At 42.4% G+C, this 24,641-nt stretch overlaps 1 long non-coding RNA gene across 2 annotated transcripts; it reads right to left on the bottom strand.

Annotated features, from left to right (window-relative positions):
• Positions 1–737: 737 nt before the first annotated feature.
• Positions 738–9,963, bottom strand: LOC122462302. Of its 2 annotated transcripts, none has more exons than XR_006284775.1 (3): positions 9,898–9,963; positions 6,244–6,371; positions 738–2,351 (listed from the first exon to the last, which is right to left on the bottom strand). It is a non-coding gene; the product is annotated as an uncharacterized LOC122462302 (long non-coding RNA). The 2 variants fall into 2 exon arrangements; XR_006284776.1 differs by lacking the exon at positions 9,898–9,963 and adding an exon at positions 6,941–7,099.
• Between the last annotated feature and the right edge of the window lie 14,678 nt (positions 9,964–24,641).

Genomic DNA, 24,641 nt, shown 5'->3' with positions numbered 1-24,641 from the left:
GCCAAGTCACAAAGGCAGGACACAAGGTTAGTAGATCAGAATTCAACCCATAATTTTAAATGGGTAAATATATTTATCTTTTGTGGGACAGATTCTTGACCAATCTAATCCCTTCTCCTTTGCAATCCCACTGCAATTAATTTTTGCACCAGACATAAGTTAGTGCACAATTACAGTTTGCTAGTGATAGACTGTTGTTGCATGGAGATTTTTTGGCAATAAATACTTGTCTGACCTAGATCTTTCCAGAAGTTGATGGGATTTGGCCAGACAGTTCATGTGCCCTTTGAAAAAGAAAAAAACAGAACAAAAAACTACTCTCCCCTTTTGTATTTATAGAAGAAATCTGAGATGCATTTAGAGATCTGTTTGTGCCTTACTGCCTGCAGAGACTGTAGCAGAGTTATATAAAACTTCCTTATTTATTTCCCTTGCAGTTACTTGACTGTTCTGGTCTGTAAATAGTGAACCCCTTGGAGAAGAGACCATCCACTCCTCTTGAATGGAGGAAGCTACTTAGCATATTCTGGGTGCTGCCACAAACAAATGATAATGCTCTGGAGATGAGAAACTGAAAGAGCTCAATTGTGATTGCCTTCCTCATGGTGGGGAGTACTTTTCCCCATACAAGCAGTCCCTTTGATTTCAGTTGGAGAGTAAATACCCACCAACATGAGCCAGGGCCTTTTGAAAATGAGAATTCATCAGTAGCCATACAAACAAGAGCCCAACCCCAGTTGTCCTCAGCAGTCTTTATTATCTCTTTTTCCGTTGGTTAAGGGAATCTTTCTAAGGCCTGATCTTTGGTTGCATTAAAACCCTTTAAGATCACTATGTGCCTTCTTCCACAAGAGGGGGGAAAAGTAAAACCGCATGAAACTGGGCAAGGCACCAAACATATTGATGAAGTCTCTGGTGAAATGTTTTGGCATCACTGCATAACAATAACACACAATTTTGATTAACTTGAACAAACAAATCCAATAGATGATTAAAAAAAATAATACAGATGTGATATAACTTTACACTTTGAGAATGTAGAAGGCAGATTTACCATCACGTTAACTGTTTCTTTTGACAAAGGAGAAAATGTGGTCTAAAGCCATAGGCTGTGTCCATAACAGGGAACTTTGGGGAGAAATTCCCATTGGAGCTACCACTGGTGCCACTAAGCCAATGAGAGCTATGATGTAGCTAAGATTCTGGCATCTTCCAGTGGTTTAACCACTATGTCAATTAAAACGAACTGATAAAAACGGCAGAAGTCAGCTGAGCAGTAGGGCTTTGTGACAAAGGATGTGCCTACACAGCAGGTGGGAGGTGTAATTCCCAGCATGGGTAGACAAACAGGTGCTAGTTCTCCTTGAGCTAGCACCAAATAGCAGCATGGCCAAAGCAGCTTAGGCTAGCTGAGCAAGTATATGCCTAGAGGGTCAGGCAGGATTGTATTTAGGTGGCTACCCGGAGCATCTGCCTGTGCCACCACGGCCATGCTGCTGGAGCAGAGCTAGCAAATGTACGTCGACCCATTCTGGGAATTATACCTGGGTATGTCTGCACAGCAGCTTACAAAGTGACTCACCAGCCAGCATGTCCCCTTGTGGCGGACACAGCACTGGAGTTTGCTCTTTTTGTCACCTTGCCAGCCACTCACTTAGGTCTGGTGGTGGTGGTCCCCTCTGTCTGTCAACTCAGCCCCATCCAGACAGATCATGCTCGGTCCCATCGCTTCAGGGCAAGTGTCCAGTCCAACAACAGTCTGGCAATGTCTTACCAGGTCTGTAGCCCAACTAGGCCTTACAACTTATCTCCGCAGTCTTCATCATTCTTTTCTCTGATGACTATAGGGGAACCCAGTCCTTCCCTCAACCCTGGGTTGTAGCCCAGGGCCCCGTAGCAGGTATTGAAGGTCTAGAACTTCAGACCTCCAGCTTCTTCCTTGGACTGCTTCCTACTGCAGCCCCCCGTAGGCCTTCTTCTCCAGCCCGCCTCAGAGGAAAGGTAACAAAAGAAAGGCAAAATACAAAAATAGTCCAGACATGTTTCTGGCCTCCCTCCTTTCAGGAGATACCTAATGAGCTGCAGCCCAGCTCAGAGGCCTCAAAACTTTTGTGTAGTGTTCACAGGAAGACTCAGGCAGCTTTGTCCTCCATACTCCTTTCTGGACATCAACAGGGAGCAGTCTGTCCATTTCCCAAAGCCAGCTCCTTCCCTTTTAAGGATCTTCCTCCAAGCCTGGGAGGCCTCATAGGTGCAGTGAGGTGAGTTGCCTGAGCCCAAAACCATTCTTTAACCCCTTCCTGCTGGGTGCAGGCTTTGTACACCAAGTCACGGGCTCCCACTTATGGTACCTGAATGGGTGCAAATTTATTTCTCAATTAACCTACTGCAACCATGGCCTAATATTCCTGTTCTAGAGCCATTTTCTTCCTCCCCATCCCGCCCACCCCAGAATCCCATCATTGCTGAATGCTACAAGAATTATTTCACTGACATACTGTACATAAGAACACCTTTTAAACTTTCAAGTATCAGAGGGGTAGCCGTGTTAGTCTGGATCTGTAAAAGCGGCAAAGAGTCCTTTTAAACTTTGTTATAATTAAGGGAGGGGGGATCTGGTGGGTAAACAATCAATCACTATTGTCCATCCCTAAGTCAAACTAAAACCTAAATGATTGCAGTGGTTTAAAAAAGTTTTGATAGACATTTCCCTTCCACCCATCCACCTTCTAACTTTCCCCAGGGGAAGCTGGCCCAAACAGCAGGAGATTTCCAATCATACTATTGTCACAGTAGAGAAGCTCATAGACTCAGGCTTTAGGGTCAGAAGGGACCATCATGATCATCTAGTCTGACCTCCTGGGCATCACAAGCCACAGAACCTCCCCCACCTGCTCCTGAAATAGACCCCTAACCTCTGGCTGAGTTACTGAAGTCCTCAAATCCTGATTTAAAGACTTCAAGTTACAGAGAATCCACCATTTACACTAGTTTAAACCTGCAAGTGACCCATGCCCCATGCTGAAGAGGAAGATGACCTTCCCCCAGGGTCTCTGCCAATCTGACCCAGGGGAAAAAATTCCCTCCTGACCCCAAATATGACCATCCGTTAAACCCTGAGCATCTGGGCAAGACCAACCAGGCAGATAACGGAGAAAGAATCCCCTGTAGTAACTCAGAGCCCTCCCCCTCTAGTGTCCCATCTCCAGCTGCTGGGGATTTTTGCTGTAACTGTGCACTGCAACTGTAGTGGGGGTGAAAACCCACAGGGATTCAGGTGAGAGGGAGGAAAAGGTCTGTAGGGAAGGGATTGGTGAAAGGACCTGTGTAGCATATTAGGGCCTGGGGATGGTGCTTGTCAGAGTGGTAGAGAATTCAGGTAAGAATAAGGTCTGACCATTTCAGTGTTTATCCAAATGGAACTAAGCCTCTCTAGGAATGAGGATGTGATCAGTCAGGCCTAATGGTTAGAGGTAGGGTCAGAAGCCAGGAACCAAAGCTACAGCCAGAGCCAGGATCACACCCAGGGTCAGGGCTAGAGTCAGGATCAGGAGCCATGCCAAAGATTGAGCTGAAATCAATGTCAGGCATCATAGTGATGGTCAGGAGTGGAGTCAGTCAGAAACCAGGGAACGGTGCCAAGGGTCAAGCCAGAGTCAGGGTCCAGTACAGCAGTGAATAAGGAATTTGCTCAGACAACTTCTTGTGCCTCCTTCTGGCTTCAGTAGTGCATCTGGGCCAGTTGGTGGAGCTGGATGTCTGCTCCAATCAGGAGCTTCATGGGCGAAGCTTCTGGTAGACCGCAGAAATGCTAGTCCCCTTTTGTGGTAGTTCCAGAGAATGTTGGTTTTGATCTGGGCACCAGTTGGGGACCTCACTGCTTCAATCATAAGTAGTTTATATGTGCTAAATACAACTACAGCATCAGAGAAATCCCTGGAAAAATAAGGGCACAAAGAAATAAATGAGAAATCTCTGTAAAAAGGCAAGAAGATAGTATTCTTGGTTTTTTAATATTATATATTAATAATATTATCATGGCAACCTAGCATGAGAGTTGGGGCAATTGAATGAAATATTTTCCCAACCTTATATAGCTATAGAAACATCTTTGTTTAATAAATGAGCTGATTCACTATGTAAATACAGATTTCACTACTGTTCTTTTCACTACGTAACTATTCCTATTATTTACTATTTGTAAATATTACTATCTCCAGCTGAGATTGGGTCCCCATTGTGCCTAGCACTATATATACTTATAGTGAGAGAGAACATTGTGCCTAGCACTATATATACTTAGAGCAAGAGAGAATCCCTGCTCTGAAGCGCTTACAAAGCAGACAAAGGGTGGGAGAAAAGAAGTAGTCTTATCCCCCTGTCACAGATAGGGCAGTGAGTGGCAGGGGGTGTCTGTGCTGCCATTGGTGGTGTGACGGCAGCATGCACAGGCATACTTGAGTTAGAGATGTAAAAAAATAGCAGTGAATCTATGGCAGCAGCATAGGCTAGCCACCCAAATACATACTCAGAGTCCCAGGCAGGTATGTACCACGCAGCTAGTCTATGCTGCCACGCCCTTCATGGCATTTTTAGAGCTCATGCCTACATGGGTTGCAATTGCTCCTTCCAATTACAGAGACTAGCCCCAGGTCACAAAGGAAGAGTATAGCAGAAGCAGGTATTGAACCTACATCTCCTGAGAACCTGGTTAATTACAAGACCATTCTTCCTCCCTTTCTTGATGAGAGTTTAATTTCATTAAGTAATCAGTATAGTATGGTACTGTATGAAGAGGAAACTCAAGAAATTATGAGAGCTCTTCAAGGAAGTTATCTACAAAACCAGGAGCTAAAACAATTCTGGTGAGACAATTATAAAAGAACCAAATAGCTACATAAAATATGAAAGAGAAAAAGAGCGCACTGGAATCAAGGAGTCTCCCACAGTACAAACGAGTTAACTGCTAAAGAAGCACAAGTGTACTATGTCTCATATTCACTTTGCAGATCAATTCTGAGGGTGGGAGAATTTTTCTCTGTGAATTTTGTATTCATTCTAATGTGCACTTGTACATCTGTTAGACATTTGTCTATTAGTTTATAACTAGTACTGATATTTAAGTCGGTAAAAAGCATCAATACCCAAAATGGAACAAACACGTACAGCTGTTATGAAACTGGCATTTTCTAAGTGAGGTCAAAAATTATCCTTATTGCAGCATTTTCACCAATTCAGTATGAAAAAAAATAGCCAAAATATTATTTTACTACTCATGATCAGAAGATCAAATCCATTTCTTGTGGGTTTTTTTAAAATTTATTAATTTTTTCTTCTGAAACCCTTACTCATGCTGAGTACAGTAGCACGTTATTCCACAGGACAGCTCACTGAGGTCAATATCAGGTCTTGAAGAGTAAATTGCTATTCAGTGTAACAGTGTCAGAATCTGATCCTAAGTAATCTACGAGGGGTAATTTGCAGCTCTCTCATACACATTTTGAAGGTGTTTGGGGGGGTTTGTTTTTTGTGGGGTGGGGGGTGTTTTTTAAGGCAGCTCTGCTTCTCCAGCTCCTTGTTTTGATCAACCCCCAACCTTTAAAATATATATATATATGACTACAGGATGGATGGGAACCTTATTGTTCCATCCCCAAACTTTCTTTTTTGTCCTTTCAATTAATTACAGCATTGTAATACGGTCACTTAGGCCCACATTTGGGAACCTAAAACACTGATTTCAATGCCTCAATACCTCTAAAAGTCTGAAGTTTCATAATGATCTGAGCTGATTTGGCTATCATAATGGCAAAATGTTTGGCAGAAGGAGAATGCAGCACAAATAATGTGGACTAAATCTAAGAACAGCAAATACAAGGGTCTCATCAAGGGTGAAATTCACTTAGGATCTAAGGGAGAGCACAAAGGCCTATGCACCACATAAAACCTCAAGGTAGGGCTTAAATGGGACTTACATGAGGCATAATACCTTGTACTGACCTTGCTGAATTTTTCCCAAAGAATAGGCATCAGTTGTTTATATGTTCGCTTACTTGGATTACACAGAAGATCCTAAAATATTGCTTTTGTTTTTTTTAATGACTAAGACTGTGTATGAGTCTGGGGGGTTAATTGTGAGGGGTTACTATGATATTTCCTCTCCTTAATTGTCTCTTGCATTTGAAATCTGAAGAAAGACTTTATCAACCTCTTTGTTTTAGGTTGGTCTTACATGACACCCACCTCTGGCTGATGGCCAGCTGACTGCTGGAAATGCGCTGTGTCACAAAGTCAGACCAGACATTTATAGGAGAATGGGGGAAGACAGGCATATCAGTCCAAGAAATGGTGAATGCCCTTTACCCTAGGGACTGAAAAGAGGTTACCTCAGGTTAATTAGAAACACCTGAAATCCAATTATGGACAGCCAGTGACCTTTTAAAACAGAAACAAGCAGCAGCAGGGAGAAAAGGCTTCTCCTACATAGAAGGCTGTTCTCCTTCCTATAGGGGAAACAATCAAGATTAATTCTGATTGAGAAAGGGCTGGCAACCATAAGACAGCATAAGACAACACTCCGGGGGGGTGGGGGGACAGGGAAGGAAATGGATTTCTTTGTGTTGTGAGTTTGTTGTTTGCTCAAGAGAACTACTTGGGCCTACCCTGAGGCCCACCTTGCAAAGAGTGTAAAAATAAACCAGAATGAAGAATTAGAAGCCTTCACAGTAGGACTGGCTCACTGCAAGCCCTGTACCACCAAAGAGAGAAATGCTGAGGCTGACAGTATTAGGAAAGAAAACAAAACCCACATTTTTAAAAATACTTTTGTTATGGACCAAGATGTAAGCAGTCTTGCCTAGTAGTCAGGTCTAGTGGGCAGAGCGGCATCCAGGTTGGGGAACAAAGCCAAGGGCCAGCACTAGAGTCAACTGCCAGTTACCTGAGCCAGGGATCACACCCGAGTCAGCCAGGAATCAAAGTTGAGGGTCAGAGGCAGGACTAGGAACTGACATTTAGAAGCAAGGCGTAAGGGCAGGAATGGGACACAAGGATTAAGCACGGGACAGGAGCCAATCAGGAGTAGGGTCCAGTACAGCCACAGGGGGAAATCACCTTATTACTCAGACAACTTCATGTGCCTCCTTTTGCCTTAAATAGCATGGTTGGACCGATCAGTGGGGCTGGGCAATCCTCCAATCCAGGCTCCTGTGGCAAGTGCCTTAGCTGAGGCTGTAGTTCTACGAGCTTCTCAGCCCAGCAACTTTTAGCAGACAGTGGGTAGAGGCCAGGATACAGTGACCTGAGAAATTGTGCTCTTGTATATCACAGTGAAATTAAAAAGTTTCATTCCTTTCATATGACATCTAGCGTGTTGCCACTCTAGTACATCTGCCCCAATATAGATTTAAGTATCCTGCTTTCAAAGAGTCCTTGAAAATGGTCCATCTTCTGTGTGTTATGGGATGATCAAGTCTCTATAACAACCATTTATTGATTCCAATTTCCAGCTGTAGCCAAGTGTGACGTTCACAGATTCAAAAAACTGGCACAGCCACATATTATAAGTAGCCCACCTGGCTCCATTTATTCCCCCTTTCAAATTAAAGGCAAGGTAACCCAAAACCTCTATCTTCTGCTTTTAAACATTTCACACGAACCCATTTGGGAAATTTATTGTGGTTTTAAAAAGATCAGACTTTTTCATTTGGTGTGTCACACTACAAAAACTGTATGGTACCTGTTAGCCAGATGCTATGGGAATAACAGGCCAAAAGGTACCAGATTTCCTATTTAGAGTCTGCTGTATAGCATACATATCAGAATCAGGTGATATTAATGAAAAATAGCACTGGAAAAGTTACAAGCCACTATTCCAAACACAAATGGCATTTTTTTCCCTTTTACAAGTGCACTCAATCTAAATAAGCTTTGAACTCTCAGATCTGTCTGTTTGTGGGAGGCTGCTTGTAACAGCCATATAGCCAATATGACGACAAGTTTGGAAGAGACCCAGGTATTTTTAATCAGTGAAACTGTACTGTACTGTCTGAAACGTATGAAACTACTCATGCCTGTTACATATCTAAAATTTTCTTTGATTTTATATTAAGTTAATGGAACCCACAGATCAAATTTCTAAAAGATTTACTACTTCTCAGCAGCCTATGCAAGCTCTAATAGGATCTTGTAATGTTTTTATAGCAAGCAATTTACTTTTAGAGATTGTAAATGATACAGTGACTGTCAGTACTGGCATGAGCAACAACTTAACTGAGTATTAATATTGATATGATAGTGTTCTTTCTGGCTGATATTAAACCAGACCAGAGTTCTGTCATGAGTACACAAACCTTTGGAAACAGTGAAGAACTCAGAGCAAACCATAGTGGAAAATAAACACCGTACTGGAATTCTGAAACATTTGGTTAATTTTTTTTCTCCCTACTTTCACTGCACACCAACAAAACCTGTCCTCCTGCTGTTTTTAAAGTCCTTCCTTTGGGCAATTTTTCAGGGTACATGACTATGTCTTGAGCCCATACAAAAAGCATGCAGTATTTTGGTAGGACTTGCTCAGGAAGTAAAAGGCGCACACTTTATTGAGGTATTGTGCGCGTTTCTGAGGCCTAGTCTGCACTTAACATTTTTGCTGGCATAGTTCACACAGCTCTGCTGACAAAAGCCCTAGTAGAGATGCAGTCAGGCTGGCCAAAAAAGTCATTTTGCTGGGATAGTTTGTTTTGTTCAGGGAACTGGTATAAGCTATCCCAGGATAAACTTTTTTGCAGGTATAAGCTGTGGTTCCACTAGGGGGCAAACCCTTTCCAGCATAGACAAGTCCTGAGATCCATTATACTCTCCCCATGTACCTCTCCCCTGCTTGTGCGTATGATGCCACTCAAAAGTGGTGGCAAAGTGAGCCAAGCAAGGGATACCTGTGTCCTAATTAAGGAGTTCTCCAACCAAGAACCAGTTGAAGTGTCTTGCAGTGACCACAGTTTAGTGTCAGTGAGGAACTAGGATCATATTGCAAACATTGATGAGTGTGCTGAATGGGACATATTCGTGGCGTTGAATGGGGAAGTGTAACAGGGATCACCCCAATCCTGACATCGGACCCTGCCTCTACCTCAGGTTCCCCACTCTCATAGAAGCCAGGCCAACTCCCCTCCCAGTGCTTTAATGTAGCTTTCACCAGCCTCAGTATTTTTTCCCCCTTTTTATTTATTGCTCAAATACTGTCAAGGCTGATTCCCCACTCTGGCACTTCGAGTGCAGAAGGTGGGGCCTGAAAGAATTCTAAAAATTAATACTGGCCACTCCAGGCTGGTATTAAACTCCCAAGGTCACAGCTTTTCTCTGACCTTGGATGGGTAGATACTGCCGCCACTCAAGTACAAAAAACCCTCCTTTGAGAACCCAGGAAGAAGCATTTGAGAATTCCTTCCTGTGGAGTACCCTCAAGCCCCTTCATCCCGCCTCTGGGGAAGAGCTGAGAAAGAAAACAAAATCAGCTGTTGCCACCAGCTAATTAAACAACAGGTGCACAAACCTTTTAGGAGACAAAAATCCAATCTTGTTCTTAAAAAAAGTAAATTTTGTTAAAAACAAAAAGGAAGAAAATACATCTAAAAACTCAGACTATTGCTAGATTTTAAAAAGAACCACTTATAAGGATTAAGCATCAAAATAACTTTCTTGAGGTCCAGCTTAAAGTCTTGAGGTCCAGCTTAAAGCAAAACAAAAGCACCTGGGGTTAGCACAGAGGAGTCCACAAGACATAAAGAAATAAAAGAGATAAACCTAATTGCATCTTCCTAGACATTTCCTGATTTACTTACATATCTGGGGTTTTTAATGAGTAGTTTCTAGGTATGATTTGATGATTTTTCATACCTGGCTCAAAGCTTTTTACATCATTGCTGCTCTGTGTCTCCTCTCCAGGAGAACAACCAGATAGACAGACAAAAGGGGAGTCTTGTTTCAATTTTAAAAAGTTCTAGCCTTCCCACTGGCTCTTTTGGCCAGGTGCCCACTCACTTCCCTTTACCTGTGCATGCAGTCAGACTTTTTAACCCTTTACAGGTAAAGCAAGTAGAGAACAGCTACTAACAGGGATTTTATAGCTAATTGGCTGGCTGGCTGTACATAAAAGGGAGCTACCCCCACTTCATTTATCACAAACACTATCACCGTTCAACATCAACCATAACAGGTCAACCATGTCCCCTGGCTCCTCTTAAAACCTCTGCCTCAGAGCCTTTCTATTGCTGCCTACACATCCCAAATCCTCAGCCAAGTCCTTCAACTTTTAGGTCCTTTTTCCAACCCAGGGTCTCCTGCAAGTCTCCCATCAATTGAGCTACTTGTTGGGCTTGTACCTCACCACCCTAGGAAGCAGCTAGCTAATCACAGGTGAGACTTTGCTCAGCTCACTTAAAGGGGCCATCCCACTCTGTGACAATGTGCTTGTGCAGGCCTAATGTGTCAAATATAAATCAGAATATTCTTCTGACCAGCAGCATACAATCAACTATTTAGCATGTCATTTAATAAAAATGGAATACTGAGAATGGCAGAAGTATGCAGTAAATAAGATAACCAAGAAACTCAACCATGCCAGAAAGAAATATACTAACCTCTATATTCTAATCAGCTCCCAAAACTGTGGAGGTAGAGTGGTGTTGATGCTGTACATAATGAAAAGTGATGATCCTTATAGTTGTTTTGTCACGTAGGAGCTTCATAGTTTATATGATATGTAAGATCAGCTGCTTTCTGAGGTTCTAAAACAATGTAACTTAATATTGGAAACTATTAGTCAGTAGGAATAAACTTTGAATTTTGTAAATTTAAGCCAGGCCACTTATTAATGTAACTTCTGAAAAGAAAAAGGAACATGCCTTTCTAACCAGTTAGAAAAATTATTTCAAACAGTAACGAAGGTGCCCAGATGATGTGATTCTCTTGGATTTTCAAAAATATTTAGGTAAGCTGTTTAAAGCAGATGTGTGTGAAATGTTATTAATAAAGTGCAAAACGACTTGGGCTTCAAGCTTCTCCCCATTACATGATGAACTTAAAAAAGACAGAACAGTTCTGCAAAAGAAAATCGACGCCTGTATTTTTTTTAAAGAAATGGGTCCGTTTTTGAAAAGAAATGGGACTGTGCCTTAAAATTATGAACAATTATGGCTTTACATATCTTTTGTGGAAAAGAGCCATCTTTCGTGAAAGCAAATTAAGGATGTGCAAAGCTACGTGAAACAAAAAGGGGGAAAAAATCTGCATGAAATTTTGGAAACAAATTAAATTGCAGTTTCCTTCCTAACAGACTTGTCAGGCAAATCAGTAACTAAGAGGTAAAAGACAATGAGCCAGCTTCTCAGCTGGTGTGGTCTGGCAATAGCTCCACTGAGATCAATAGAGCTATGGCAATATCAATGGAGCTATGTGGATTTAAACCAGCTGAGGATCTGGCCCAATATCTTATTGTGGGTTAAAGAGAGGTTTTTACATGATAGAGTGTCAGTGAATGCCTGTTTCATAGAATGGCATGAAGTTAATAGGGACGTGCCTCAGAAATTATTACTGGGGCCATGTCAGAAACTGGCATGGCTGCTCTCATTGGAAGCCTATACCCCTGGCCTTGCAGTCACCTGGTTAGACCTTCACCTGTGGATTAGCTGAGCCTTGGTTGATTGAGGTCAAGCCCTCAGGTAAGCAGGCTCAAAGAGTACTCATCAGGCTCAGAGATGACTCATTACAGACCACTGTTCTTAAATATATTTATTTCTCATTTAGAATATTGATGGCCAGTAACATCTGATGCAAAAGATGCAAAAGAAATGATACCATTGTACAGTACCATGGTACAGCACCATCTGAAGAACTGTGTCCAGTTACTTCTATAGGGCTGTACATAGTCATAAGCTCTGTCAGACCATGCCCGCACCTCCACCCCACCCCACTGCCATCACTATGTACCTTATATGCCAACCAATTTAAACTTTTAAGCACTCGTTAGAAAAGCAGATAAATTTCCAAATGAAACTTTGTTAAAAAAGCATAAATGTTAAAAGTGTTTCTATGGAGTCCAGCTAACACCCCTCAAAATGACGTTCTTTATAAAAAACACACCACCTTTTAAAAAAACACATGGTTAAAAAGTCTGGAACTGAACAGTTAAGAGATCTGACTAGTTTCTTGCTCTTCTGTAATCCTACATCACCCACTATCACCCCACCAGGCTTTCAATGTCAAATTTTAACTTTGTTTCCTAACAATTGTAAAAATATATGGAAAAATCGAAATAAATTAGTAAGAGATTATAAAATCCTGTTTCCATGCATGGGATCTTCTTCAAATTTGCTACACATATACTATAATACTACTTGCCACAAAAGAGCTACATGTTAATAGTTGCTACTCAACATATGCCCCGATTTTACAAATTCTTAAGAATATGCTTCACTTTAAGTATATGAGCAATCCCAGTGAAGTCAGTGGGGCTAAAACTAGGCACATGATTAAGTACAGTGTTGAATCAGGGCCTGTTAAGAACACAACTATGATGTGGGCAGTCAGGCCTATTGGCCAAAGCCATGGGAGTAGCCAGGCCTGGAAGTTAAAGCAGAGCTGAGCTGTAATCAAGGATCAGAGCCACGGGACACCTGGGGACATCATTGAGAGCAGAGCTGACAGTCAGAACCAGGGATAAGAAGCCAAATGCCAGAGTCAATGGATGAGCTGGAGACTTGGTCATGAAGTAGAGCCAGGGGTGTCAAGAATGGAGAAGGGGAGGAGCTGAAATAGGCACAAGAATAGGTGGGGGTGGGGCAGAGAATGCATTGAGCAGCCAGCAAGTGCTGGCTGTTGCTCGAACAAATACTAGTTAGCTCTGCCCCTCCACGACTCAGGAAGTGCAGTCAATCAGGCAGCCCCTATTAGGATCAGCTGTGTCCAGTGTGTTGCTAAGAGATTGCCCCTTCTGCAGCTGGCTCCCTGACAGGGCCATAAGTACTGTATCTTTCTTCACTTGTTGGAATTTATCAAGTTCTGGGTGCTTCTGGCTCTCAAAAGTTCTTTAGGAACTCTCATGGTTGCGGCTTCCTGTCCCCTGTTCATCGAGTTCACTGTCACAGCCCTTTATCTTTTGCAGATCCACCCCTTCATTTTTATTAAGAAGTCATAAACTCAGCTTTTGCCACACACAGAGCTTCCAAGCAAAGAAACGCAGCTGTATTGACATGCAACAACTGTAAATCTCTGCAGTCATCCCAAATAAAGACAAAGAATCTATACTAAAATCCATGTAAATTACATATGATTTTTTAAAACTCTGTTTGTTCCATTTTATGGAACTATTTAAGGTAAATACCCTTATTTGGTATGAATGCCAATTTTTAAACCATGCACCTTGGGGAACAAATTATTTTCTTATTAACTGTGAATCCAGAGTGTCTCTTACTGAAGGGGACATGCTCTGGATTTACTCTGGTGTAACTAAGCAGAATTTGGCACAGTAGTTTTGTTGCCAGAACAAGTTAACTTTTCAGGTTTCTTCTAACTTTTCTACACAATGATCCCCCCCTTTATAACAGTGGTTCTCAAACTGGGGTTCGTGAACCCCTGGGGATTCACAGAACGTTACAGGGGGTTCCCCAGAAAAATTTCACGAATGGCGGCCAGAGGACCCCGGGCATTGGAGGCAGCAGGTGGGACCCGGTTGCAGGGCAGACAGCCCGAGCCCCAAGGAGAGCGGGGCAGGGCAGTTGGGCCTGGCAGCCCGAGCCTTGCCCCCGTGAGCGGGGGAGCTGGCACCCCAAACCCCAGATACTGAACACTGAGGAGAAAGAGAAATTGATTGAGATCTCCTGTGATTACGAACTGAAAAGGAGTTTCAGAAATCTGTCACTGATCAACTTTTGGCTGAGTTTAAGAGACGAGTACCCCCTTCTGGCAGAAAAAGCCTCTGCAGTTTTGTTACTATTTTCAACAACATACTTATGCGAGAAAGCATTTTCCTCATATGCACATCTGAAAACCAAATACAGAAACAGACTTGATGCCAAACCAGACCCGAGACTTTATCTTTCTCCAGTGGTTCTGGACTTCCAAGAGCTATGCACAGCAAAGCAAGCACATCCATCACACTGAGGAAATTTAAACTTAAATTCCTGGAAATATTCATTTTTAGGAGGGGGTTCACAATTTAGTGAAAGGGGTTCGCGGGCTGTTAAAGTTTGGGAACCACTGCTTTATAACAAGAACAAATAGCCTGATTGGCTGATTGAAAAATCCAGGTAGTTGATAAACAGAAGGTAGGTTCGGAAGTTCAAGCACCTAGGTGAACTCAATGATGAATTTATAACCAGAACAGGAAGGCGTGAACTAAATGGAGAGAAGTTAATGGAGTGATTTGTGATAGTAGAATGCCTATCAAACTGAAAAGACCTACAAGACTGTAATCAGGCTTGTGCTTTGGTATGGCTCAACTGTTGAGCATTGAGGAGGCAATAGGAGCAGATGCTGAATACAGTGGAAATGAAAATGTTAAAGTGGATAACTGGAGTTACAAGGATGGGCCATGTTCAGAACACATGAAATGAAGATGGTACCAATTAGAAAAAAGTTGAGGCAGCCCAGGCTTAGATGGTTTGTTCATATGAAAAGAAGATTGGAAGGATGTATAGGAAAGGGAGAGCTAAACATATAAGTCAAGGGTAAGAGAAGTGTTGGAAGACTCATAACTAGGTGGATGGTTTGTAGGTCATACAAAAGGATCAGATTAGCTGCGGAGTTTCCAAGGAACTGCTTCAAGACAGACTAGAATGGAGAAGAAGGGCTCAAAGAGATGACCCATATAAAGGGTCAAAGGCTAGAAAAAGAAGAGTTGATAGATAGAAGGAGAAAAATTCCCTTCTGGATATCAGAGGACAGATTCTCATCTAGTATAAATGGGTGTGGCTCGACTGAAGTCCAGAATGGAACAAAGAAGCTATTTAACAATATACAGCAACATGTACTATAATATTTGATGCACTAACACATTTGTGAAATCATCAATAATCATGTAATTTAGCACATGAACCACTTTCCCTAGTGAAAGATCTAACAAACTTTCACCGTGGTAGTTTGAACATCTTGAGAAATCGTTTAAAATTCTATTTTGGTTAAAATTCTCTATAAATATTTTTGGTTTCTGCCTACATGGCCATTGGCTCTTGAGTACAATTATTTTCCAGTGTAAGTTACAGCAATATCCATCACAGACTACAAAAATAAATGAAAACAGCAGATTTATAATCATAGAAAGCTTATATCACCTATTGTCTTAAAACCCATGAATGGCTGCCATATGACCAAAAACAAGTCAAATGTCCCTCCTGGAAAATATAAAATACATTCCACCTGATCACAGAGTTCTCCATACCAGCATGAAATCCATGGCAATCGTTTCCTTCCCATAACATTGTTGTGGTTATTACAGCTAGAGCAATCATTATTAAAATCAACTTCCATCCAAAAACTGGCCTTTCAAGAACAGTTGAAAAGAGCCAATTTTGACTCTGAGAAAGTGCTTGTGAAATCTTTTGTCCACAATTTTGTAAATCCTCTGCATATCTGCATAGCATATGCACTATATTAAAGTTATAGGTAAAGGTTTTTCTGATATATTGTATTTCGAATATATATTTAACAACTTATGTTGAAGCAATTTAACAAATGTAAGCCTCAGTGTGTCTATTGGTAGGTCTCATTTCCCTCACTGGCTGAGACATTGCACAGAGTGCAAACAAGGATAGCGGTGACTAACCTCCCATAGGCATCAGCAGGAGTTCCATTTGTACAATGAGAGGCGAACACTGCAGTAATTCATGAGGAGCAGGTGATGCACCGTGATCATTTGTGCCATCGTACTAAACGTGTCAGAAATAATCCTCTGTATGGGGGTCACACTTAAAAAGGTCTATATCCAAGAGATAATTTTCTGTCTTTAACATAGGAAATACCCCTTGACTGAGGGATATCTTTCAAAACGATTAAAATGTAACCACCATAGTACAGCTCTCATTTCCTAGACAGTGCACCCTGTTGTACTGTAATTGTCAGTGTGAAACCATTTGCAGTCTCTCATTTCAGCTAACAAACATTCAAATCCTTGTGCAACATGCAATGCATTCCAAGGTCCCATAGCACTTCCCACCAGACTGGGTCTTGAACCCTCCATCTTGATGCCTGGACACATTCCAGTTCAAGTAACTTACATTCTTTCCCTTGTAATTGCAATTAGATATAATATTCATATTCACTTCCTATTCTGAAGTGTTGTTATGTGGTCTAATCAATCAATCTGTTTGTCTGTCTGTTTATGGTATATCAAAGGCACATATCAACATGGTATCTAAACAGCTCCTAATTTCAGTGGTGAGGAAAGTGGTTGCAATTCATTTCCTATTTGATAGGAGAGTGTAAGTTGTGCTTCACTGATATGTGCTCTGCTTTTATAACCACTTTCTGTGACTATTCTAGTGAACCAGTCTCCTGCCAGATATATTTATAGAAACAGTGAAATTTAAGCAAATACTACAGAATATTGATAGAAAATGAATGTTGACCTTGTAAACAGAGGCATGTGCATGGGAAACCTAATCCAGTCAGGGAGCAGAAATAAACAATGTGATGCATGTGAACAGTCAAAACTCATCAATACAGCTGGAATTTCAGATCTTCACTACACATAACAAACCACTAGCAAACAATCTTCAGACCAAGAATTAACTAAAGAAATAATTTGACAAATATTTTAAAGTAACAAACTGCAAACTGCTTGCAGACAATTCCCAAATAGGACAAAAGGTGATGTTCATTCAATACATTGTTTATTCAACTGTTGAATTAAGTCTACAGAAGATTTTTTTTCCTGGTCTTATTTTAGCTTTAGGAACAGAGAAATTCATACCAATAAGTCAATGTTGATGGCTTTGATGTTTCAGAATTTACCCATGCTGCAATTCATGATTATAATGAAACAGGGACTGTTAGAAACACCTGTATTACAGGAAAGGAGTATGATGCATGGAAAACCTTTGCCAAGAAAATACATTGAAACAACAAAGTCCATATTTACAGATTCAGCCTTGATCTCTCTTATCTGACAAACCATGCAGGTACCAGGCACCAGACAACCACAGAGTGAACAAGCCTATGGACAATGGAAACTATTTGACTTATTAAATAGAAAACCTGTTAAACTATTATATATATTAACAACAATCAGTGATGATTTAGATGCAATCCTTTAAAGGCATTCATTGGAAATCACTTTGATAATTACCCTTATTATACATCATGAAATCATGTGATTTAAGTTTGAGATTTATTTCCTGGAAAGGAAGTGTGGAAATATATTAAAGGGGGTGGATGGGGGAGGAGAGAGAGAAAGAGTTAGTTTATTAATTTACTTAATTAATTAAGCAGGGTCCTGAGCAGCAGAACTGTGGGGTTAAATCCTGGCTCCGTTGAAGTGACTGGGGCCAGGATTCGACCTCCCGGGTTCTATTCCTGGTTTTGCTGCTGATTTCCTGAGAAACCATGGGCTAGTAAGTTAATTCCCTCTTTCAACTTCAGTTTCCATATCTGAAAAAAGGATCTAACAATCCTTCCCTACCTCACGTAAGTGTGGGAAAGTTTCATTTATTAGCATGGGTGAAGAACCTGGAGCACCTGAGGTGAAATATGCTTTACAGGTTGTTATTACTTTCTCCAGGTGACCTCCAGGCAGCTGTGGTTGGGAAAATATGCATCCCTTCCCCCGACCCCGGTGTCACCTCTTTCCTCCTATTCCACCCTGTTCAATTCCTGCTCCCCTCCTTACATAGATTTTGGACAATTTCCAGTTTCAAGATTTTTGAGAGGCCTTCAGAGACTCCAGGGAAAGTGGGAGAAGGCTACTTTTGTGGAGGAGGAAGTGGTCTGCACCGGGATCTGGGGGCATGATTTTCCCCTTTGTATACAATTTCCAAGAGCAAATAGAAAGAAGATTCAATCCTGCAAATCACTGAGTGCCTCCAAGTCCCAAAGAAATCAAAGGGAGGAAAGGGCACTTGCAAAAATCAAACCTATTTTCATCTCTCAGCTGCAAAGAGATCTCAATAAAGAACAAAAAGCTGGTAAATCAAAAAACACTGCACAAAAACCAGAGCTCTTCAGTGAAATAGCATTGGAATTCAGGATACTGATATTGGTGGAAAAACCTCCCAGTCCATTGGTTTATAATCAAACTGCCTTGGATAAAATCAGAAGGGATCCAAACCTTCAGTCAGATCTTGAACTGAATCCAGATTGAACACTTCCCCAGTTCCACATACCTCTGTCACTTCCTGGTAGAAATTGATCCAAGGTGGATTTCTGAATCTGAACTTTTGCAGGGGAAGATTTCAAATTAGACTCCCCAACTGGATTAGGAACTTTCTCTAGAACTGGTTGAACCAAAAACTCAAATTTAAACAGCCCCAAACCATTGGGAATGTTTGAAATCCAGCCTACACTAGCTTTATATCAGCTGAGTATTCCTCCATGCCAGAAAATCCTTGGCTGCACATTTAGGATAGGTTTAGTGGCATGAAGGGACCTAAACAGAGCCAGGGATCTGGCTTTTAATTTTGTGGTTTCAATCCTATTTCAGGAGCTGCTAATCCTCAACATTAATTTAAAAATAAAGTCTGCTGCCTCATTCAATCCCATTTTTAAATAGTGGTTCCAGATCCTTAGTCCCCATTCCAGCTGGAAACCCAGTGATTCCAGCTACCTGGGGACTCCCCTGGTATCTCTGGACATGGTGTACAGTTGGCACAGCTGACTCTATAACGCTCTCCCTCTCAACTCCTGGTGTAAGGGTGATGTTGGGGTAAGACTGGAGTGTTGCTGTGATCCCCAGCTGCCAGTGGAATGTAGGACAGCCCTCAGGCTGCACTAATTTAGGCTGTGGGTTGAACTGGCTCCAAACATCTCTAGGGACCACAGAACCAGAAAGGTGTCTTAAAGCCCACTTTTCTGCACACTGAGATGAGCGCTGGCAAGGCTGAGGATGTGGTCCCCATATCTTGACTCTTTTTTTTTTAAAGGACTTGACCTTTTTCGGTTGCCCAATTTTTCTTTCCTTTCATTTCCACAGTCAGCATTTATGTTGCGTTGTTGTTACCTTCTTTTTTGCCAGTTGATTGGCTTTCCAGTCGTGGACATATTAATGATCCCTTGTTTGTTCATAACATTCCCGACAAGGCTTTTCTGCGTCAGATTTTACCATGAACTATAAACCTTTTCTTTTTCTTGTTTGGTATTTCTCCTCCTCTCCCCCACAAATGTTAATTCCTTATGAGAACAGTACATTCTGCTAGAATCCCTTTAACTAGTGTAACAAATTATGCTTTGGACATAGTTTGACCCATACTCAACATCATGGATGTGGCAATTAGATATTTCTTTTGGCTTTGACATGATAAATGACCAGTTTATATTAAACAGATATGGCTGTTAGTTGTGACTTACTTCCTCTGGCAAAGGCAGGGATTTGTTGTCTTTCCTCTTACCATTCCTTTCCTTAAAAACTGAAAAATTATAATGATTTGCAGGTATGTTTTCTGCTATTCCAAAGGGCTCAGTTCTTGGCCCTGTACCTTTCCTCTGTCTAGTTGACTCTATGGGGCAACATAAGAGTTCACCATGACCTTGAATATAATTGCTGTTCAAAAAAACACATTGATTTATTGTTCCATTGAGGGTTTACTGTCAAATTCCAATTTCAGATATTCCAGACATTAAGATTAAGCAGTGGATGTGGTCTCAGCAATTGGTCTCTGGTTGCTTTAAAAGCCGAGTTAATTGCTAATGCAGAAATTTAAATGAGTTGCTTTGCTGATGCTGAAATCTCTGGTGCAACATAGTGGCTCTGCCAGGGACATTGCAGCATGGACAATGTAATCAAAGCAGCCTGTCTAGTCAGAGGAGCATCTATATTAATGGGCTGAATTAATACTGGGCAAAAGGGGCATTTGCCTCAAACTCTGGGATTAGTGAGTCCCCAAGTGGGGTATTACATACAGGGTCTTTTGTAGTGTTGTAGCCGTGTTGGTCCCAGGATATCAGAGAGACATTGTGGGTGACATAATATAAAAGATTTTACCTCACCCACCTTGTCTTTCTGAGAAATGGTCCTGTCCAGCTACTCACTTACCTTTCTAATACTGTTGACTGAAGGCACTGAATCTGTTTGTTTCTTATATGTTACAGTGGTCACACTTAATGTCTGGCTAGTTTCGCCTTAGATAAATCGATGAGACTGCCTAGCAGTATCTGCAGCCGTCCCCATATTTGCTATAAGGAGCACTTACAAATACTGAAGTAGTAGTATTTAGGCCAAAGGCAACTGGCAAGCCTTTAAAGATGACCACAATAACATTTTGGCTACAGATGGATAATCCATTGAAAGCTATCTGGGGATTCGTCCCAATTAAGAATCATAGCAACGTATAATCACAACGGATGAATTATATGAGTAAATATTCATCATAGCCTGAAAGGAATTTTGGCGAGCTCCCATGAATCAATAACAGAAGATGTTCACCTTAGCCCTGAACGCAGTGTTATCATTACTCTCGTCTCCAAGGGTGAAATCCTGGCCCCATTAAATCAAGAGGAGATTTGCTGTTGACTTCAATTGGGCAAGAATTTCATCCAAAGAGTCTAAAGGGTGTATTCTTATTTTGATGCAAGAATGGTTCCCTGGGAATATCAAAATGTCTATGCACTTGAAAGTTGTTTTTCAAACTGCAGAAGACAGTGCTATGATACAGCCGATAAGTATGATCAAGAGCAGGCTAGTGTGGAAGAAGTGAACATGTACTTGGTCCTAACTTAACTTATGCCCAGGGCCTCAGCTTGAGCTGGCCAGCAAGTTACTGTACAAAATCTGTCAGGTGCATATGATTTATCATTAACTACTGACATGCAGCAACTAATCGTTTCAAAGACTTAAGAATGTATCCATAACACTGTCCTCCTGCTGAGATTGAGACCTATGCTATTTTGCACATGGCTTGTAGTTATTTTCTTATATCAGCAAACTATATTTTATCTGTATAGGATACAATATGTGGCAAGGACTATAAAAGAATGAATTATCTCTAATGGTGTTGTGGGCTGGAGCGCTGCTTTCCCAGCCCAAAATAAAACAGTTAGAGGTTTCCTGAACCAGTGCCAGCTCCTGTTCTTGTTATGTCCCCACTTGTTCCCTACTGACCAGGCCTGGGTTGGGCTTATTGTTAGTTTATTGACTGGGGAAGCCTTGGCTTGGGCATCTCCCCTCTTGGAACCGTCCAGCCCCCTCCTAGGCCAGTTGGAGGATCGAGCAATGTCTGATCTTTGCTGACCCTCACTGTGCCTGAACTGTCAAAACCACACTTCAGGCGCTATGACAGGGGTGTCGACCTCTGGCCAAATACGCAGCCAAGTGCTGCCTTCTGTCTGTGGACACTGAATGGAACAAGGCAGCACAGTGTCACCTTATCCAGCTCGAATGAAGACACTAAAGAGGAGTTGGTGCGGGCTGAACCTCCATCCAGTCTGGATGACCTAATTGATTTGTTCATTCGACTTGACATCCCCCTGACTGAGCAGTGCCATGAGCATTGCTCAGCACCCCAAAAACTGCCAACCCTGGACTGTGACTCTTCACCTGAGCAGTTCACTTCAGGACTTGGAACCCAGGCAATATGACCAGGTCAGCTGGCATGTACTAGAAGCAGAAAACCACAGACGCTAAGCATCGGTACTGTGCTTATATTGTCCGGGACCTAGACACTTCACAGCATTATGTCTGACAAAGGCTGGGTTGGTCTTTGGGTAAGGAAGCCATCAGGCCACAGCCTCGATAAAGGAACCTGCGCTGGACCAGTCTGTTCCCTCCTTTATAAATTCTTGGCTCCCACATGTCAGCGTCAGGACAACAGCAACTGCAAACCAGCATCCAACACACCTGATTGCCACTGCAGATCTGGTTTTCTATGAGGCCTCAGATTCACCTGGAAGCTCTAGTTGACTGGGGGCCTTGGACAATTTTGTGAGCTGGGACTTTGCTAAGGCCCAAGGGATTCCTACCCTGTGCAAAAACTCTCCAGATCTAGTGGAAACCATTGATTGTCGGTCCTATCCTTGGGCCCAGTAGCTCACCAGACCATTCTCCTAGGAGTTGTTTCTCTAGGGGGACATCAGGAAGCTCTCAAGTTTGGGTTAATTTTGCCCCCCCCCTCCCCCCCCGCCAGCACCACTCTGCGGTTATGCTCAGTCTGCCCTGGCTTTGTGCACATGACACTTGTAGGCAAGCCTGTCTCCCAAAAGTCAGCAAGAGGATTGGTACTCTCTGCACCTCATGCCACAATCCAAGGAATCCCTACCCAAAGAAAGTGATCTCACAGCAGTTAAACATGCCTGCCACTGTCCCATCTGCTGCTGTCAAGCTATCACTAAAATATCAGGACCTCACTGATGCTTTTGACAAAGGGAAAATGGACAAAGGTGTGACTGTTCTATCGACCTCCACACCACAGCTGAGATTTCCTTTGGCCTATATATGCCCTCTCTGAACCAGAGCTTCAAGCTCTTCTCACATATCTGCAAGACAACCTGCAGAACTGGTTCATCTCTGGCAGGAGTGCCAATTTTCTTTGTTAAGAAGAAGGATGGGTCCTTGATCACTGAGTATCGAGCACTGATCACTGAGTATCGAGCAAGGTGACTGTTTGGAACTGTTATCTACTCCCTCTCATTCATGAGCTCCTAGACCACCTGTACTCCACCAAATTTTTACAAAGCTAGATCTGCATGGGATCTATAACCTGGTGCATCTGTGAGAGGGAGACAAATGGAAGACGACCTTCCACACTCAGTTTGGCCACTTCAAATACCTCTTCATGTCCGTCAGCCTGTGCAATGGCCCATCAACCTTCCAGCATTTTATTAATGACATCTTCCAGGACATGCTGGATCAATTCATCATTATTTCCTTAATGATATCTTTATTGTTTTTGGAGAATCAGGTACATCATGACCAGCATGTATGAAGCACCTTGGAAAGACTTCACATGAACTACTTCTATGCCAAGCCAGAAAAATGCCAGTTCAGCCAGGACAGAGTGGAATTTCTTGGCTATGTCATCTCGCCTAAGGGACTGGCTATGGACCCAAATAAAGTGGCAGCCATCGCAGATTGGGCAGCGCCAAAAGACATCCATGGAATACAATGCTTTCTGGGCTTTGCCATTTTCTATAGGTGATTTATCAAGGGGCTCTCCAGTGTGGTTGCCCCTAATACTACTCTCGTACAGAAGACAGCCTTGTTTGTGTGGTCTCCAGAAGCACAGACTTCATTTGATCACATTCATATCATCCACCATATTGATCCACTCAGACCCAGCCAAACCATTTACAGTGGGGGAAAACACTTCAAACTTTGTGTGGGGAGCAATCCTCTCCCATTTGGCTGACTCCGATGGTCAGCTTCACCCTTTTGCCTTCCATTTGTGCAAACTTATCCCACTGGAACAAAATTATGACATTTTAGACAAAGAGTTATTGGCCATTAGAGTGACTTTCGAGGAGTGGCAGCATCTCCTGGAAGGCACTAAATTCCCGGTCCAAGTTCTTACTAATCACAAGAACCTGGAACTCCTGAAGACAGCCCAGCATTTGAACCAGTGGCATGCCCACTGGTCTCCTTTACACACTTCAATTTTGTGATCACTACCATTAGAGAATAAGGAATGGGAAGGTGAATGCATTATCCCAAAAGGACAAGTATTGTGAGCCTGGCATGGAAACCCTGTGCATGATCCTGAAACCTTTGAATTTTATTGCTGATACCACAGTCCCTAACCAATACCTCCATCTGGTCTCTGCTGCCCAATGATCCATTCATGATTAAAATGCATTGGCCCTAGAAGATACCAATATTCAGTCCAGCCTGGTGTTCACACTCCATGATGGAATCCTCTACTGCAAGGGAAGCATCTACATGCCCGAGGGCACAACCAGGCTCCAAATCCTATGACTATTTGCCATGACCCTCCTCTGGCAGGCCACTTTGCATGATTCAAGACCTAGGACCTGATGTCTAGGCGCTTCTAGTGGCCAGCCCTGTGCACTTCCATAGCAGCTTATGTGAGATCCCGCAATCTCTATTCCTGGACGAAGAACCCCCTGACCCATATGATACTGCTGGATCTCCTTCAGCCCTTGCTCACCCCATCTCAGCCATGGACTTAATCATGGAACTGCCGCCCTCCCAAGGACACACCATGATTCCAGTCACAGTGTACCTTCTTACTAAAATACTGCATTTAAACCATGTTGAGGCCTCCCCATCATCCAAGAGACAAGCCTGCCCTTTTGAAGAAAACATCTTTTGCTTCCACAGGTTACCAACGAGCATAGTGTCTGACTGGGGATCCCAGTTCATTTCCTGTTTCTGGAGGTAATTTCCTGTGCCCTCTGGGAATCAACACCTGTTCCTCGACCACTTACCACCCAAACACCAATAGTCAGACAAAACAAGTCAGTCAGGTCCTGGAGCAGGACCTATG

The sequence above is a fragment of the Chelonia mydas genome, chromosome 1 (genome assembly GCF_015237465.2).
Source record: "Chelonia mydas isolate rCheMyd1 chromosome 1, rCheMyd1.pri.v2, whole genome shotgun sequence".
NCBI classification, from domain to species: Eukaryota; Metazoa; Chordata; order Testudines; family Cheloniidae; genus Chelonia; species Chelonia mydas.
The sequence above is the reverse complement of the archived record's forward strand: the minus strand, read 5'-3'. Positions and strand labels throughout refer to the sequence as shown.